This window comes from Trachymyrmex septentrionalis, unplaced genomic scaffold (assembly GCF_001594115.1).
Source record: "Trachymyrmex septentrionalis isolate Tsep2-gDNA-1 unplaced genomic scaffold, Tsep1.0 scaffold19, whole genome shotgun sequence".
Lineage (NCBI taxonomy): Eukaryota > Metazoa > Arthropoda > Insecta > Hymenoptera > Formicidae > Trachymyrmex > Trachymyrmex septentrionalis.
Window position 1 is genome coordinate 2,350,113 of NW_017305071.1, and position 7,253 is coordinate 2,357,365.

Consider the following 7,253-nt stretch of genomic DNA (forward strand, 5'->3'; position numbering starts at 1 on the left):
CATATTACACAAATAATGCATCGCATAAATGAAAACTTGTTTCTATTTGCTTTTGCGATCGCAATCGAACGACAACGGTCGCGGCGTCACGAAAAGATCCGTCACCTATTACAGGTGTCGGGTAGTCGATCGCAAATGCATGTCGCACGTGCTCGAACATCACACGATGTAAATGCACATATACCGCGCACTGTATCGCGTATAGCCTGCAGCATGAAAAGCCACGAACGATATCGTTTTCCCGCGCGCTTTCGAGCACGTGGCAAGAATAATACAAACAAGCAAGTAGCACGAAAGAAGCAATATTGTACAAAATAATACAGCATTCCGATCGTTTCTCGTTGAAACAATTGTCAATGTTAGGTTTCACTTTTTTTACCATTTTGTTAAGCATCCTTCTTATTTTCGCGAAATCCGTCTATATTCAATTTTAACTAAATTTCTTTTACAGTAATTTTACTTGTAAAAGCGGAAGCTTTAAGTTGCAATTTTTTTAATATTTAAAAGTATTTAGAAGATATTCAGTTTGATAAATATTAGTTTCAAAAGACACTGAGCACTTAAATTTTACTCTTAAGGTATTTAAACTTCTAAATTTTCATAATACTTTAAAAGTTCGGAGTTTAAGTACCTGCATTGTTTACATTGCTGCTTTATATAAAATTATTTTTCGTTGAATCCATTTTCGTTGAGCGTTTGGGGAATAGATTGTTTAGTTGCAATATATTCTGTTTCTGGAAATAGTGGCACGACCAATACGAGCTTGAAAAATGAGTACACTCCGAGAGAGAAAAGTTTTCGAACACACATTTCTACAAATATAAAGTAAAGGCATTCTCCCCACGGTGTGCAAGTAAGTTCGTAATAAATTTTCCTTTAGTTGCCATTGCAATCATTTTTTGTAAAAAAAAAAACAGTTGAGATTGCGATGTCTTTTTCAGGTAAATTTTTAAGTTCTGTATTACAAGATTGAAATGCTATAAAAATATTTAATAAAAAATTCTTTGTTATATACGTTATTATTATTATTATTATAAGTTTGCCGCAGTAAAATATTTCCTCAAATATCTCAATATAATTACAATGTTTGAAAACAATATTAAAAAGCAATTTTAGATAAGAAATTTTTGATATATTTTTATATAAAAGCCTTTAAATTGAGAATTCCTATACGATAAAAGAACACTACATAAAAGGAAACACATTCTATGTCAAAGCTGAAGGATAGGCTTTCAAAGTTCTCTGTTTCTCTTTATTTCTCTAGGGAAAAGAATGCTACAAAAGAAAATCTTACATAATAAAACTTATTTATGCTACATGGTACAAAATCGTATATCTTTATCTATAAACAACCACTGAAATTTGAATAAAACTATCATAATATTTTAGTACAAATCTATAAATTTAAATATATATGCATATTTTTTTATATATGCATACACACACACACACACACACACACACACATATATATGTATAAAATAATTAAATTATTTTATTTGTTTTCCGTCGTAACGTGGTATATAATTCTTTCCTATATAAATATTTCCTATAGGCATATATAAATTGCCAAATTGTTGTTCAACTCAACGTTGTTAAAACTGACGTTCAACTTTTTAGTACTATAGTCTTTTGTACAGAGCACCAGTTTTAACAATGCCGTACTGCAGATGGTATAGAGTCTTTTATATAAAAAGCGTCCAATTACTGTTACACCAAAAGAGCTTCTCTGCGATTTTTTCGCGGATAGTGAACTCACCCTCTCATTCTTGAAACACTTTGGTTCGGAAAAAAGAAGGTCGATTCTGGTACACCTTCACGCGAGCTTCCGCGTGTCTAATTACCGCATGCAAATTAACGAGGGGTTCAATGGTAAAGTACCGAGCGACGTACGACGATGGAAAAATAGATTGAAGGCGTATGCCAGAAACGAACCACAATTACGGGGAACATGCATTATATTCAGCTGTGCCACGAGAAAAATATCCAGGACGTCATTATCACATGGCCTATTTTGCGCAATGTTCATTCAGCAGAAACGGATCTCGAGTTGCATTCTTGAAAAATATCGTACATAAAAACATACAAAAATACTATAGCATACGTTACGTATGTTATAGATTTCCTCAGTATTTTGGAATATGATATTTTTCGAGAATAAGGCTCCTGTACAAAAATCGCCAATTATCCAAAGATATTTTTATTCAAAAATATTTGTCAATTTTTTAAATTTTAATGGATAATTCACAAAACATTTATTTTTCGCGTTTTAGCAATATTTTAGCAATATTTATTTAGCAATATTATTTAAAAGGACAAGTTCACACCGACAATATAAAAATATTTAAAAATTTTTATATTTTAAAAAAGTATTTTTTCTTTAAAGCCCAGTAGTTATCTGATTCAGAATAGAATACCATACATTCCAAAATTATTGTGTTTTTAAATATATCATTGCATTTGTTAGATAAACTAATAATATTAATTAATCAATAAGAAACAAATCACAGACTAAAAAAAATATTTACAAAATAAAAAAACACTTTCTCTCCAATGTCTTTTGCTCATATTCTTTCTGAAATCTGTGACAGTTATTAGCTTCAGATCTCAAAACGCCATTTGCTCAGCCGTTCGTGAAATGAGAAAATGGGAGAAGAAAGAAATATTTGCGTGTTCGAGAAAGAGGCATCAGCGAACGATCGAAGAAGAGAAAATCGAACAAGGGGAAAATGAACGACGACTGGGGTAGGTGAGGGTGAAATGAGGGCGTAAAGAGCTGACGCATTAAGGCTAACGAATCGGAAGCACGCACCGGGGAATCGTAAGAACAAAGGGGAACGAGATAAGAGCCACCGGATGTAGATGGTTTATGACACTTTCCTTGAAAAGGTAAAGACACCGCCTAATGTGCCTGTCTGGTCGCGTGCGTATCGCCCCATAATTTTGCAGTAATGGGAAAATTATAATAGATGAATTTCAAGATGGATCAATCGTGATATATATTCGTGATTGAAACGAAACTGCCATAAATACTTTTCTAATCAGATACTAACGTGAGTGTAAATTTAATATTGTTTTTATTTAATAAAAAATATATTATTATATAAAAAAAAATTTTAATATTTTTATAATTAAAATATAATTAAGCCTCCAAAATATTAAATCTCAATGGATCGTATATGAAAAATATTTAATATTGCATAAAAATATAACACCTTTTATAAATAATAATTGAAGCAAATTGAAAAGGATTAAACATTCTGACAATCCTTTCTGGTTCTATTAGAATTAATCAAGAATTTAAACATCAAACATCGATTTATTAAACGAAAACTGAGTTAATTAAATCGGTTCATTTGAGTTTAAAATGGTTGAATAACCAATGCAATAGTTGCAATACTGAATAATCACGACGGCTCTTGGTTATTTAAACAAAATTTTATGCAATTTATGGACATGAAATGGCAGTAAATAATAAGTTGACAATCTAACGCATCAAAAATGTAATTAAATAAGAAATAACAATAAATCATTTTAATTGAAATTATTGAAAATCATACTGCTCTTTGACTTGTAGCTAAAAGTTTTTTAAAACATTTTCAATTACTTAACATTTTCAATATTTATGACAGCTATGATATATTACAGAAAAGTAAAATCAACAAAAAGTTTACTATTAAATTAAATTCATTTCTGTAAAAATTGTACGCAAATTCTATACTGTCGCTTGTTTTTTTGCTCCGAACTATAAGGGACAAAAATGACAAATGACTAGTATTAACTTTTATCACATGACAAAGTTCTTTAAAAATTTTATCGTTTAAAACGACATTAAATTCCAAAATCTTACATCCTGGAAATTTATTTACTCACAATTATGATATAAAATTTTATCTAAAAATTTAATTTTAAATAAAATTAATATAAAATCACATAAAAAATATATACCTAAACTCAAATTAAAAAAAGTAAAAAAGAGAATCGTTCAAAATTATCAAATTCTTTTAACAACAATTATCTAAAAACAATACATTGAAAACACGTTATCAGTATTTACTTTTTAAATACTTTTTTCACATGCAAAAAATAGAGAAAGGCAGGTTTGCTTTCATCAACAATTTATATTACGCTAGCGAAATTTTTTTCAAACTCTATATATTGCTACACAATCGTATAAAATCTATCTTCTAATCTGTTTAATACGCTTTTCCCATGTTCTTTCATCATTATCTTGCATTAATTAAACTTAAACTTGAATTAACAAGATTTAACAATTATTTTCAACTCATTATTACGCGACTCGCACACAATCGAAATAAACGAAAGAAAATTAACAGTGTAGCTAAAATCTTATGAAATACAAAGATAATAACGTATATCAAGCGTATTGTGCCGCTTCAGAGATATGGAAAAGTAGTTTCATTGGGTGAATCGAATGCAATAATGAAGACACAAAAGATTCCAGAAGCGAAAAGGTGGCGGTAGGACAAGGAGGACAAACACATGGTAATGCCGTCCCTAATTTTCGCAAATTTTGCCCACATGAGTAATTAGTTTCATCAACGTCATCGCTCGAATGTCGCTTTTGGATATGAGCGATGTCATGCCCAGATACCGACGCATATCGAAGCATCGAGCGCCATTAAGAAGTTCGTTGGAAACTACATCAATCTTGAATCATCGATCATAAGCATGAGTTTAACTAGTGAGGAATAACTAGCGAAATCATCTCTTCATAAAGGCACTAATTGCAATGAAAGCGCGGAAGGTGATTTTATTTTTCTGTTTCAAACTGAAAATAGAGAAAGTTTAATTTTTTATTTTTAAGAGACGATGTTTTAAAGATACGTAATTTAATTTCTAATTAAGATATTTGGATAACTGCGATAAATGGTGATCAAAGAAAAAAAGCTCGATTTCATATATTTGTTGAAAAGGATATTATTTAATACTAATTTGTTTAACACTATTTTTTTAATATTACATGTACTTTATTAATAACAATGTAAGCACACCGCACAAAAAAGATTCTAGTTAAACAATTTTATTAATATAAATTTTTTTACTTCTAATTAACTATTATATTGCGTTATAAGTATAATTATCTTCTAAATATTGCATAAAAATTGTTAATAATTCGAATGCATTAATATTCTATTATTACTAATTAATAATACGCACAAATAGCATGTAAAATCGTTAAACGTTAAATAAATACTGTTAGGTCAAAAAAAGCAATTGGTAACTCAATCTTTTCAGTTAAATAACATTTTGTAACTTTTAACTTCCTCATATGTCAAAATGTAAATCAATCAATTTCTGTGGTTACTTTCAAAATAAACAACGTTCATCTTCACAAATGCACTTAATAAATAATGAACCAAACTGAATAAAATTTAATACATTCTCTGGAATTAAATTGTTTAACTTCATTATTTTAATGAAATTATAAACGACATATTGGATAGAAGCGTAACAATCTAGAGACAAAAATAATTTTTAAAAAATCACTTAAATTGGATATAATGTGACATTATATATTTGATGAATTTAACAGAATCACGTTTTGTGATTCAGCTGATTAAATAAAAATTGATAAAGGAATAAAGAGTATCATATTCAGTTCTGCAAAAATATATCTTATGAGAACATAAGAATAACAAATTGTGTTCATCTAACAATTAACGATCATTCATAAATATACTTACAGCATTACAAACAATTTGGATTCATATTTACTGCGTTCTGTCCAATTGATCAGTGGATCCACTCAATTACAACCTGTCATCGTATGTCATTCAGCAAAATTTAGAGGCGCTCAATCGGACTACTTCCAGCGAATCGTCGTTCGATAATGACAGGCGCATCGTTCAATTAGAGTTGAGCCTGGATTATCTTGCGAAATTCGTAACTAGATTATTGCTGCGCATTATCGAAGCACGAATGCATAATAAAACCTTTCGCATCACGACGTTTCCCAGTAGGATATCCATCCAATCCGCGATCCGTTTTGCGAAAACATCCCAGCAAAATTACATGGATATATAGGAAATTCGCATGTGAATTTCGCATTCGCGCCTGCAAGCTTATTCTCTGACTTATTAACATACGCATTATAGCAACGGGTACGTCAAAGGCCTCGTAATACGCACTTTGTACATAAATTAATTATGTAAATCTTCATAATCAAGAGATCGTCTATTGGTTTATCTGTTGAATTAGAAAATTAATCTGAGGTTTCATATGATTTTCTAATACAAGTGATATTTACATATCAACTTATATTTGTTTTTTTTTTAATTGTCTTATATAAAGTCTTGCTATCTAATCTAAAAATTTAATTAAATACAATTCTAAAATCTTTTGCTAGATCATCGAAATAATTAAATTCAAACTGATTGCTAAAATGTCAAAACTTTTTACAGTATTGCTTGAAAATTCTACTATTAGATCGTTATTTCGATAGTTCCACAAAATTATTTTTAGATTTTTTATTTACATTTTTAAAACTTTAAATAAAATCGTTTTTTCCGTATACACTCGCATTTAGTTAACAGTGTTATCTTACACAAAAAGAATTTAATATCGCCAAAACTTAAATAATAAATTAATCAACACAAACGGATAAATAAAATTCGCATTTCATTAACTGAACAATGAATTAAACAGAATGGATTTTAGTAAAAAGCTTCGCTTTTCAATTTTATGACGAACATATGCAAACGTACGCTACGATACATCGATTCGAAAAACTCTCAGTTAAACTGTCGACGAAGTGAGTTGAATCGTAGCTTTCTTTAACGTCCCGAGGCTTTCTATGGCGAAGCGATGGACATGTCGATCCTTCCACATTCCGCATTACGCCAGTCGACGTGCCGCTTCGTGGCAGTTTCGATCTACGTGGATATCGCGTAATCGTCGACCAAGGCTCGATCGAACTTCGTGTCCATCGCGAACGAAGATAAAACCTTGGAGCTCGGCTGTCGGACTTTTCTCTCTCGCGTGAAAATGCGTATCTCGAGAATAAATCGTATGGACAGAACGATAAAAACGCAAACGCAGTATTAGAAGTTTTAAACTACGTCTGCAAAGTAATATTGGCATTTTCAGATAAACAGGTTTAACAAAAATTTGCATTTGTGTAAAAACAGAAATTATAAACTATGTAAAAATAAAATCTGAAAAAAAAAAAATATATATATGTGTAAGAACTGGAATAAAAAATAAAACTCAACATAAGTGTGTATACATAT

General features: G+C 30.1%; 1 protein-coding gene across 3 annotated transcripts in view; it reads right to left on the minus strand.

Moving 5' to 3' along the window:
• The window catches only part of LOC108746945 (furin-like protease 2), a 387,099-nt gene that overhangs the window by 232,627 nt on the left and 147,219 nt on the right, over positions 1–7,253 (minus strand). The gene's annotated exons all lie outside the window — the stretch shown is intronic.